This window comes from Heptranchias perlo, chromosome 7 (genome assembly GCF_035084215.1).
Source record: "Heptranchias perlo isolate sHepPer1 chromosome 7, sHepPer1.hap1, whole genome shotgun sequence".
Taxonomy (NCBI): domain Eukaryota; kingdom Metazoa; phylum Chordata; class Chondrichthyes; order Hexanchiformes; family Hexanchidae; genus Heptranchias; species Heptranchias perlo.
In genome coordinates, this window is record NC_090331.1 from 62,064,828 (window position 1) to 62,077,443 (window position 12,616).

Sequence of the window (12,616 nt, forward strand, 5' to 3'; positions counted from 1 at the left end):
CCTATCTGACAGGCTGGTCTCAGTTGGACGGGAAACCAACAAAAAAAATAAAAGACGTCCTTGCGTCAAAATCGTAAGGACGTCCGGGAAGCCCGTACTAATGGGTTTCCCGTCCTCAATTTGACCCCTTCCTTTAAAATCAAGCCCATTGAGTTATGAGGAAAAGTGGCATTCAGAAAAGCTGAAACGGTATTTTTTTCCCTAATTTAACTGACCATTGCTTTCAGGATCATTTGTTTTGATGCAAAAACTACAATGAGGTTAGAATCTTTGGCATTTCAAAGAGAATTTCCATTGTTCACAGCACATTTAATGTGCTGCGCAGTCGGTTTTGTCTCAATAATAAAGAACTATTTACATGCAGTTCAATAAAAAAAGTTTTGAGATCAATGATATTTTATGTTTGTCATTTCGATACGATAAAGAAAGGAATAACAAAGTATTCCTACGCAGGTAGATTGATCTTCCCTCAAGCTGGTGGGACACTTTCTTTCCTGTAAAGGTGGTTGGGAAGCAAAAAATTGTAGGTTTATGAGCAAAACAGAATAATGTGAATATAAGAGTCTCACTGAAGTACGTTTCTTGTATGTGTAGGCATTTGTTGATAATGAAGCTTGGCTCTTATTTCCCTCTCTTTGCGCGCTACCCGCCCCCCCCCACCCCCACCCCCAACCTCCAAAAAAAAAGGTTTGCGAAACACTACATGAAGACCTTTAAAACACAGCTTTCCTTTTTAGAGCTGGCAAGCATTCATGAGACAGTATCCAAATAGTTGGTGGACAACTTGAATGTGTTAAATGGAGATTGGAATTTAACCAGTTGAACATTCATAGATATTTAATCCTGATTCAAATTTGATGCCTCAGCATATGTTTGTTTGATCTTGTGCAAGTTGGGTGGTTGTGTCATGCCACAATTATTTTTAACAGTCTTCAAAATTTTGAGAATTCCTGGTGGACTTGAATAAGTTTCAATGCGTCTTTTTTTTAAGTTTATGCTAATTCTTTTCACTCATTGAATAATTGTAAATAGCATAATTTAAAATGGTTGTCCCTAACACTCTATTTTTAGTGTTACCATTTTATCATCAACTTTGAAGACGTTGGACCAAAAATCCAACCCTAGGTTTGATATGTTCATAGTAGTCTGATGTTACATTTTAAACTAACACCTACATATTTCAATTCTGGACCAGATACTTTATTGCATAGATCAATGGGGTGCATTTTACTATGAAATGAATTATCTCTTGATATAGTGGCATGTTTCAGAATAACTAGCTCATGCATTACATATGTGATTCCCACTGCAAAACTGTCTTAAATAAAATAACCTGTTATAGATGGTGTAATTAGACTACAGATTGCAGTCTAAAATTGGTTCATCTTCAAGTGCACGGCACTCGTATAAACTTCACTTATACTGCCACACAAAATTGATCTTTTTTTAAAGAATTCTGAAGCAGGTTTCTAGTCCCTGGACATGCATATATTAAGATGAATTAAGAGGATACAATTATTACGAGACTTGGAAAAATTAGGGTTATTTTTACTGGAGCAGAGAACATTAAGGAATTTACTAGAAGCGCTTAAATTATCAGAGGTTGTGAGGGAAATAGTAGAAGATTATTTCCAATTGTTGGTGAATCGGTAAGAAGGGGACAGATTCTTAATTAGTATACAAGCATGATAGAAGAAGGGTAGAACAATTTTTTTCTATGCAAGGGGTTATTAGGACATGGAATGCATTATGAAGTGGCCTTGAAATTGAGTTAATCTCAATGTTTAAGAGGAAATTGGATTATAACAACAACTTGCATTTATATAGCACCTTTTTAATATAGGAGAACATCCTAAGGTGCTTCACAGAAGCTAAAGCAGACAAAATTTGATACTGAACCAAAGTAGGAGATATTAGGAGGGGTGACTAAAAGTATGGTCAAAAAGGTAGGTTTTAAGGTGTGCCTTGGAGGATGAGAGAGAGGGTAGAGAGGTTTCATGAGGGAATTCCAGATACACTTGAAGACATTTTTTAAAACGGTACGCAGAGAGACCCGTGAAACAGGAGTTAGGTCTGGTGGGACAGTTAGCACTGGCATAGGCAAAATAGGGTTCTAAATCTACAGTGGAAACTGCAGTTGAATCCTTATCTTTCAGTGTGGGTGGTATTACTTTTAGTTCACAGATAGGTATTGGAGATTCTTGGTTTTAAAAGTAATGGTACTTATTAGGCAGTAAGTAGGCTTCTAACATTGAAAAGTGTGATTTTCATTCAGTTCTCGGGTATTCTGACTTATCAGATATTGAGAACTTGCCAAAACTTCTCAAATTTCACACCAGTTTTCCATTTCATAGAACACAAAAAGATACTAAAGCCTTGTACAATTGTTCCCCTCTAGTCCTAGATCTGTTGAGCAAACCAGAATTGTGCATACTTAACCTGACAGTTTCAAGAAAAGAAGAATCTGAGTGGCATTGCAAAAATGCTATGTTGTAGTCGAGTGGTGCAAGAACAAAAAAAATACTTTCACAATGAAAGATGAGTGGTCGAATCAGTGACATCCATATTGACTTTGTTTTCTTGTTGAATTGCGGTGGTGAAGCCTTGACATTTTCTTATACAATTCTCATTGTAGATTGCACTGTGCACTGTAAGATTATTCATGTAATTTTGTAGCTTGGATTCATCATGTAGCACTCTCTATTTGTCAATGGTTTTATCATTTTGCAGCTGAATTGTAGTATTGATTCACTTGGGGAACATCAGATTGTAGTTAAATGGGGTGATCAGATTAGAGTATATTTCCAGATTCAGGTGACCTTTCTCGTAGACTAAATCAACTAAAGAACTGTCAGAATAACTTTAAACTTATCATGTTATATAGGTCATCTAGAAAACGGAATCCCATTTTTAAAGCATGAAGGAAATATAACCATTAAAGTATTTACTAAAATGATTATTTTTAAAATTAAGGAAAACTGTGACTCACACAGCTTTTGGGTTCTTCTATTGAACAAGTCATAAATAAATGTATTTCAGTATCTTTGCAGTGATATTATTTAGTTTCAATATGTCATTACATTATTTGTCTTCAATCAAAGATCTTCCTCCCCACTGGTTGATGAAGCCTTGGTTTGTGTCTGTTCCCATCTCCTGTGTTTGCACACTCATTTACTTTTCTCCTCTTGCAGTTGGGCCTTTTTCTACTTTTAATCTCATTAGCTTCCCCATCCTTCCCCGTTCTCCTTCAGCCATCTAGAATTTGACCCAACAGCAAGCACATTGCTCTATCTGCCTTCCTCTGTTCTCTGCTTTCCAGAACACTTGCCTCTGTGATGCCCTCATTCACTCTTCCATCACCCTCACTTCTGGCTTCTCTCTCTTTTTCATGCACTTTGTTATGCAAACAAAGCAGATTTGAAACCTGTCCATTTGCTATATATTTACACCACCAAGCTTTCTTTTGTGAGACAACAATTTGTATACTGCTTCCTATTTGTATTCTGTACTTGCTCAAAGCGTGACAACCTGTCTTGATATGATGGTTTTTCGAACATCTCTACTGTATCGGCATTATCATGACTTTCAACTCCCTGTTAACTTTCCATTCACACTTTAATCTTTCTGTTTTTGGTCTTCCGTGAATGGTATCTTACCTTTCTTCTAAAGAGTCTGTAATTTCTTTTCTGAATATTGACATTTTCAATTAGTTGGGTATGGTAGTGTAGTGGTTAAGCTACTGGACTAGTAATCCATGAGACCTGGACTAAATCTAGAGAACATGAGTTCAAATCCCACCATGAATTCAGTTTAAATTTTCTTTAAAAATCTGGAAATTAAAAGCTGGTATGAGTTTTAAAAAAAAAAAATGACCATGATGCTATCAGATTGTCATAAAAGCCCAATTGGTTTACTCATGTCCTTTAGGGAAGGAAACCTGCTGCCTTACCCGGCCTGGAATAAATGTGACTCTAGTCCCACACCAACATGTTTGACTCTAAACTGACCTCTGAAGTGGCCTTGCAAGCCACTCCGTTGTATCAAACATCAGGCCAACTAGGGATGGGCAATAAATGCCAGTGACACCCTGATCCTGAGAATGAATAAAAAAAGATTCATACCTTAGCTGTCTTTTCCTATCTTCCTGTTAGTTTCTTCTATTCACATTCAAGTCTGTTGCCTTCAATTTTGCCACTTCTTGTCTTGCTAATTCCTTTTCACAGCCTGAGTGAGGTGACTTTATTTAGTTAATGCAATACTTCTCACACCCTTCCAGAGTTTTTTAAAACTCAGGCTATTAAATATATTAGCTGCCTTATTGTAATGGTAGTTTTTGTTTTGGTCATTCACTCTTGTCTTTCTTTTTTCCATTTCTGATGAAGAGTCTATACCCATCCATTTAGACGTGTATTTTTTTATCTCCTCCTCCATGTGTTGCAACTGGGATTATGTAGAATCACAGACTAGTACAACACAGAAATGAGCTTTCAGCCCATCAGGCCTGTGCTTTGTTGTTCTCCACCTGAGCCATTTGATCTAATCCTACTCTCCTGCTCATTCTTCAAGCTCTTTAATATTTATCTTTTCCAAGCAGCTATCTAATACCCTTTTTAAAAAATAAATATGGATTCTGTTTTATTCTAACTATGTTTTGTATAAAGATTGTTTTTATCTATACTCCTCTATAATTCTTTTTGTGATTTAATTTTGTCTTCTCATTACCATCCCAACAACCAGTGGGAACGATCTATCACTATTTACCTTATTGTAACCTTTCAGAATCTTGAAGACCTCTACTGGATTATCTGTTAACCTTCTCTGCAGTAGTGAAAAAAGCCCCAGTTTCACATCTGTTACTGTAACTCCTCTCCTTTTGTTATGGCTTTATCTACTTGCATATCGAGGTTTTTCTGCTCCATTTAAAATCGCATCACTTAAGGTGTATTTCCGTGCCTTATCCTTGCATCCAAAACGTATGCACACATTTTTAAACAGTGAGTTGTATGTCCACCCTGCGAGCCTTTTTATATCTTCTTGCTGTCTTTTACAATATTCACCACGATTTTCCATACTTCACAATTTGATGCAGCAAATTTCAATATTGTTCCCTCTATTTCTAAGTACAGATCATTTATTAAATAGTAAGAGCAGCCTCCAACATAGACTCCTGTGAATTACCACTAACTGCACCTTTCCATTTCCTATCTTTTATCACAACTTTGTTTTCTGCCCTCCAACTATTTCTCTAGCCATATGGCCACATTCCTTTTAATGTCTTGAACCATTATCTTTGTTGTGAGTTTCTTTTGTGGTACTTCATCAGATGCTTTTTCAAAATCTATTAACATCACATCTACTTTAGCTATGCTTTCTTATTTCTTCCAAGAAGACTTTAGATTTTCTAATGTGAATTATAGCATGTGTGTGATTAAAAAATCTCAAGCGATTGTGCTTAATTAATTATGTATAGATAGCATTGGTTATTAACTTTGTTACTTAGCTGTGCTGTATGGTTTGAATATTGCTAAAAACTGTTAGTACGAAATCATAACTTAATGCTTGGCGTTTCCTTTTATGAATTATTCATAATGTAGCGATTTATAATCCTGAACTAAATATAACAGTAGATTAAAGGAAGCTGTATGTTTCTTTAAGTGATGTGGAGATGCCGGTGATGGACTGGGGTTGACCATTGTAAACAATTTTACAACACCAAGTTATCGTCCAGCAATTTTATTTGAAATTCACAAGCTTTCGGAGGCTTCCTCCTTCCTCAGGTGAATGTGGAAATGAAATCCTCGAACCTATCGCATTTATAAATCACAGAACAATGCTTGGTGATTACAGACAGTGTTTTCAACTGCCCGTTGCCAAGGCAATCAGTGTGCAGACAGACAGGTGTTACCTACAGATCCCCCGAATATACAAACCACCAAAAAAGAGAGGCGGAAACATCGAAAAGACAGCAAATGACCCGTTGTATTAAAAACAGATAACATTTGTTCGCTGGTGGGGTAATGTGTAGCGTGACATGAACCCAAGATCCCGGTTGAGGCCGTCCTCATGGGTGCGGAACTTGGCTATCAATTTCTGCTCGACGATTTTGCGTTGTCGTGTGTCTCGAAGGCCGCCTTGGAGTACGCTTACCCGAAGGTCGGTGGATGAATGTCCATGACTGCTGAAGTGTTCCCCGACTGGGAGGGAACCCTCCTGTCTGGCGATTGTTGCGCGGTGTCCGTTCGTCCGTTGTCGCAGCGTCTGCATGGTTTCGCCAATGCACCATGCTCTGGGGCATCCTTTCCTGCAACGTATGAGGTAGACAACGTTGGCCGAGTCACAGGAGTATGAACCATGTACCTGGTGGGTGGTGTCCTCTCGTGTGATGGTGGTATCTGTGTCGATGATCTGGCATGTCTTGCAGAGGTTACCGTGGCAGGGTTGTGTGGTGTAGTGGACGCTGTTCTCCTGAGAGCTGGGTAATTTGCTGCGAACGATGGTCTATTTGAGGTTGGGTGGCTGTTTAAAGGTGAGTAGTGGAGGTGTGGGGATGGCCATAGCAAGGTGTTCGTCGTCATTGATGACATGTTGAAGGCTGCGGAGAACATGGCGTAGTTTCTCCGCTCCGGGGAAGTACTGGACGACAAAGGGTACTCTGTTAGTTGCGTCCCGTGTTGGTCTCCTGAGGAGGTCTATGCGATTTTTCGCTGTAGCCCGTCGGAACTGTCGATCGATGAGTCGAGCGTCATATCCCGTTCTTACGAGGACGTCTTTCAGCGTCTGTAGGTGTCCATCGCGTTCCTTCTCGTCTGAGCAGACCCTGTGTATTCGCAGGGCCTGCCCATAGGGGTGGAAGCTGGAAAAGTGGAGCATCGTGAGGTTGTCCGTGGGCTTGCGGTAGAGTGAGGTGCTGAGGTGCCCGTCTTTGATGGAGATTCGTGTGTCCAAGAAAGAAACTGATTCTGAGGAGTAATCCATGGTGAGCTTGATGGTGGGATGGAACTTGTTGATGTTATCGTGTAGTCTCTTTAGTGATTCCTCGCCGTGGGTCCATAGAAAGAAAATTTCGTCGATGTATCTGGTGTATAGTGTTGGTTGGAGGTCCTGTGCAGTGAAGAAGTCCTGCTCGAACTTGTGCATGAAAATGTTGGCGTATTGGGGTGCGAATTTGGTCCCCATGGCTGTTCCGTGTGTTTGGGTAAAGAACTGGTTATCGAAGGTGAAGACATTGTGATCCAGGATGAAGCGGATGAGTTGTAGGATGGCGTCTGGAGATTGGCTGTTGTTGGTGTTGAGTATTGATGCTGTCGCAGCGATGCCGTCATCGTGGGGGATACTGGTGTAGAGTGCCGAAACGTCCATCGTGGTGAGAAGTGTTCCTGGTTCAACTGGTCCGTGGGTACTGAGTTTTTGTAGGAAGTCTGTAGTGTCGCGACAGAAGCTGGGAATTCCCTGTACGATGGGTTTCAGGATGCCCTCGATGTATCCAGAGAGGTTCTCACCGAGGGTTCTGTTGCCTGATACGATAGGACGTCCGGGTGTGTTGGCTTTGTGTATCTTTGGGAGGCAGTAGAAGTCTCCCACGCGGGGAGTACGTGGGATGAGTGTGCGTAGGATGCTTTGAAGGTCTGGGTCGATGGTCTTGATCAGTTTGTTGAGCTGGTGGGTGTGTTCTTTGGTCGGATCTGCGGGTAACCGTCTGTAGTGTTCCTGGTTGTCCAGTTGTCGGTCTGCTTCTTTGCAATAGTCCGTTCTGTTCTGTATGACGATGGCTCCTCCTTTGTCCGCTGGTTTGATGACGATGTTGCGGTTGGTCTTGAGAGCGTTGATGGCGTTGCATTGTGCTCTGGTGACATTCTGGACTGTCTTCTGAGTGCGGCTGATAAATCTGGCATTGACGCATTTCCTGACAGCTTGAGCATACATGTCAAGCTGAGGGCAGCGACCCTCCGGAGGAGTCCAGTGTGACTCTTTCTTCTTCGGTTGCTGTACCGTGGATCCCTCTCTCAGCTGTTCCGGATCGTTGATTGTCTCATTGGGTTCGCTGCTGAAATCTTGGGGTTTGTGGAAGTATTCCCGGAGCCTCATTCTCCTGATGAATTCCTCTGTGTCCGCCGCGAGATTAGTGGGGTCCATTTGGGGTTGGGGCAGAAATTGAGCCCTCGGCTGAGAAGTTCGATTTCGTCTGGTTGAAGGGTGTGGTCGGACAAATTGACGATAGACTTCCCTGTGGTTGCAACCGTGGTACCAGGGGAAGTGGCATTACTATTTATTTTATTCACTCAACGCATGATAAGAATGCATTTTCTGTTGTTAGATGCACAACGGTATTGTGGAGACACACAAGATTTTTAGAGTGAAATATTAATCTAAATATTAATGCATATTTTAAGCAAGGAGTTGTATTTGCTCTTCGCTGTGCATAAACTTTTGCATCTATTGAGTTAAAATGGTCCTTCACTGCAGTTTCTTTTCATCAGCTTTTTTCTTCATATTGATTAGCCTTTAGGATTCCCAACCCTGTGTCTGAATCCTAAATTAAGATTCAAAATGCAAGCTTCACATTCAGGCTGTTTAAAAAAAAAAATGGTTCATTTCTTTTTGTATAGGCAAGTTCTAGGCAGTCATTTGAATTGACTAAGGTCAATTACAAAAATTACTAGTAAAGGGATTTTACAAAATGATTATAGATTTTCAATAGTTCCTGCTGGATTAAAGATTATTGAACTGGCAGTATGTCCACTTTCTGTACAATACAGTGAGGAGTTTTGGATTCTAGCATGGACTTCCATCCACACCTTCATAAGGCATTGGATGTTGAATCTTCCTACTTTTGCCTGAGGCTAGGTATGGTGACACCTAGCTGTGGTAGCTGTACTTGGTAATCCTGTACTTGGTAATCCTGCTCACCAATGCTCAGTTTGGGTTCCGCCAGGATCACTCTGCTCCAGACCTCATTACAGCCTTGGTCCAAACATAGACAAAAGAGCTGAATTCCAGAAGTGAGGTGAGTGACCGCCCTTGACATCAAGGCAGCATTTGACTGAGTGTGGCACCAAGGAGCCCTAGTAAAATTGAAGTCAATGGGAATCGGGGGGAAAACTTTCCAGTGGCTGGAGTCATACCTAGCACAAAGGAAGATGGTAGTGGTTGTTGGAGGCCATTCATCTCAGCCCCAGATCATTGCTGCAGGAGTTCCTCAGTGCTGTGTCCTAGGCCCAACCATCTTCAGCTGCTTCATCAATGACCTTCCCTCCATCATAAGGTCAGAAATAGGGCTGTTTGCTGATGATTGCACAGTGTTCTGTTGCATTCACAACCCCTCAGATAATGAAGCACTCCATGCCCACATGCAGCAAGACCTGGACAACATCCAGGCTTGGGCTGATAAGTGGCAAGTAACATTTGCGCTAGACAAGTGCCAGGCAATGACCATCTCCAACAAGAGAGAGTCCAACCACCTCCCCTTGACATTCAACGGCATTACCATTGCCGAATCCCCCACCGTCAACATCCTGGGGGTCACCATTGACCAGAAACTTAACTAGACCAGCCATATAAATACTGTGACTACAAGAGCAAGTCAGAGGCTGGGTATTCTGCGGCAAGTGACTCTCCTCCTGACTCCCCAAAGCCTTTCCACCATCTACAAGGCACAAGTCAGGCGTGTGATGGAATACTCTCCGCTTGCCTGGATGAGTGCAGCTCCAACAACAATCAAGAAGCTCGACACCATCCAGGATGAAGCAGCCCACTTGATTGGCACCCCATCCACCACCCTAAACATTCACTCCCTTCACCACCGGCGCACTGTGGCTGCAGTGTGTACCATCCACAGGATCCACTGCAGCAACTCGCCAAGGCTTCTTTGACTGCACCTCCCAAACCCGCGACCTCTACCACCTAAAAGGAAAAGGGCAGCAGGCATATGAGAACAACACCACCTGTACGTTCCCCTCCAAGTCACACCATCCCGACTTTGAAATATATCGCTGTTCCTTCATCGTCACTGGGTCAAAGTCCTGGAACTCCCTTCCTAACAGAGCACTGTGAGAGAACCTTCAACACACGGTCTGCAGTGGTTCAAGAAGGCGGCTCACCACCACCTTCTCGAGGGCAATTAGGGATGGGCAATATATGCTGGCCTTGCCAGCGATGCCCACATCCCATGAACGAATTTAAAAAAAAATAATTTTTGTTCAGAACAACTAATTGCTCTATTCACTATCTGCTTCCCTGTGGGAAAAGTCTTTCAACTGGGAAAGTGGAGGATCATTTTTTTTTTTAAAAAAAGGGATTTTCTTTCTTTTGCTACCTCTATTTTGGAACCTATTTTTGAGTTATCTTCCGTAAGCACACATAAGCTCCAGTCTTCTGAAATTCCACCTGCACTCGGGGTGCCCCTGATTTTTTGACTGATAATTTAATGCCAAAAAAAAGACTCGCTGCTGGAATATCCGGGCCTCATTTTAATGGTTTAAAATTGAATCTTCTGCCATTGGGTGAAGCTGCACTTAGTGCTCAACTTGTCCATATTAACTGGGAAGCTGAGAGTGGTAGGACTTGGCCTGTTCAATTGCCCAAGCAGCCTCTTAAAAGATCATAATTTTTGTTGCTGGTAAAAGGACTTTGTGTTTCTTTTATTTCCTCATTGCATTTTTCTGCATTTTGTTCTCTACATTAGTTGGTTTCACTGGGTAGTTCACTGTTTAAGGTTTTGTTTTTCCTGTGAATGCTTGCCTCAATTTATTCTTAGTTACTGCCAGCATTTAAATTGCACCGTACAAAGCGATAAAGCTGTGTTTTTTTTTGGTGGTTCTAAATACTCTATCATTTAGACATCGAAGAACAGTTCATAATGGGGCATCAAATGCAGGTGTTTTGTCCACGCCTATTACTTTCCCTGGGCCGGGTTTATAGACTGCTCCGCACCTACCTGGATGTGTCAGAGGACATCTGATTTCACCACCTCAGCTTCAGAAGAATTGCTGCCACGTTCATTTGGAACAGAGATGGTCCTTCACATGAAGATTGGCATAACGTGAAGCTTTCATGCCAACATACCCTTTCAATCCTCCCCTGGGGCTGTTTTGATTGGAATGGAGGAGATTATAGAGTGATTTGATTGAGACGTTTATACTTCTGAAAGAATGAGATAGAGTACGTAGAAACAGATACTTTCCAGTGATTAAGGGATCTGGAATGAGGGGATATAGATATAAGATTCAACGTAAGAGATTTAGGACAGAAAGCAGGATTAGCTTTTTTCTTTACAGGGCTGTGGAATGCATTAACAGAATTAGTGATTGAAGCAGAGACCAGTCAACATTTAAGAACAGTCAACATGTTCAATAGGTGGTTGATGGAACAGAAAATTAAGAATATAGGAACAGGGTGAGTGCATCAGATTAGAACTATTGCTTGTGTGGAGGATAAACACCAACATGGACTCATTGGGTTGAATGACCTTTTTCCATGTTATAATTTCACTGAAAGACTAGAACAGGAAAAGCCTCTGTCTTCACGTTTACTGACCCACTGAGAAACCTCCTAATGACAGAGAAGTACTTCTGCCTGAATGCCTCCAGGATCTGTATCTGATAGTTGGCTGGCACCTCCACCTTCAAGTAAAGTGTGTGATGCAGGTATGGCAGAATGAAAGTGTGTGTGCAGAACGGCATGGTTCTGTATAGCACGTCAAATGGTTCCTTTCAGACGGTGCAACAGTTCCCAGCTTTAGCTTTGTGCCATTGTCCGAGAGGTGAGCGCAGTGTAAAAGGAGGGTCCAGGAGGTGAGCGCAGTGTAAAAGGAGGATCCCAAGAGAGGGAGGAGGGTCCGAGAGGTGAGCGCAGTGTAAAAGGAGGGTCCAGGAGGTGAGCGCAGTGTAAAAGGAGGATCCCAAGAGAGGGAGGAGGGTCCGAGAGGTGAGCGCAGTGTAAAAGGAGGGTCCAGGAGGTGAGCGCAGTGTAAAAGGAGGATCCCAAGAGAGGGAGGAGGGTCCGAGAGGTGAGCGCAGTGTAAAAGGAGGGTCCGAGAGGTGAGCGCAGTGTAAAAGGAGAGTCCCGAGAGCGGGAGAAGTGCGAGCATCAGGGCAAGAGGTGAAAAAAACACCTAAAGTGAAGTTTTTTAAGTCTTTAAGTTTATTTTTGTTAAGTTTAGTTAATAATCTAATAAATAGAGGCATGGCAGGGTACCTCAGAACCGTCCTATGCCATGTGGGAACTCCAGGACGCTTCGCATGTCCTGGACAACCACAGGTCCAGGAAGTGTCATCAGCTGGAGGAGATTGATCTCCGGGTTTCGGAGCTGGTGGAGCAGCTGGCGTCACTGCAGTGCATCCGCGAGCCTGAGAGCTACGTGGCTGGCACGTTACTGGAGGTGGTCACCCCATAGCTTAAGAGAGTGCAGGCAGAGAGGGACTGGGTGACCACCAGACAGACGAGACGGACCAGGCAGGTAGTGCAGGAGTTCCCTGAGGAGTTCCCAGTTCTGAATACTGGTGAGGGAGAGGGTTCCGCTGGGGAGTGTAGCTAGAGGCAAGACCATAGTACCATGGGTGGCTCAGCTGTACAGGGCGGAAGGAGAAAGCTCAGGTGAGCAATAGCGATAAGGGATTCT

The 12,616-nt window shown here is 42.4% G+C and overlaps 1 protein-coding gene across 4 annotated transcripts in view; it reads left to right on the top strand.

Annotated features, from left to right (window-relative positions):
- gulp1b (GULP PTB domain containing engulfment adaptor 1b) overlaps positions 1-12,616 on the top strand; it is a 376,077-nt gene that overhangs the window by 99,943 nt on the left and 263,518 nt on the right. The window lies entirely within an intron of this gene.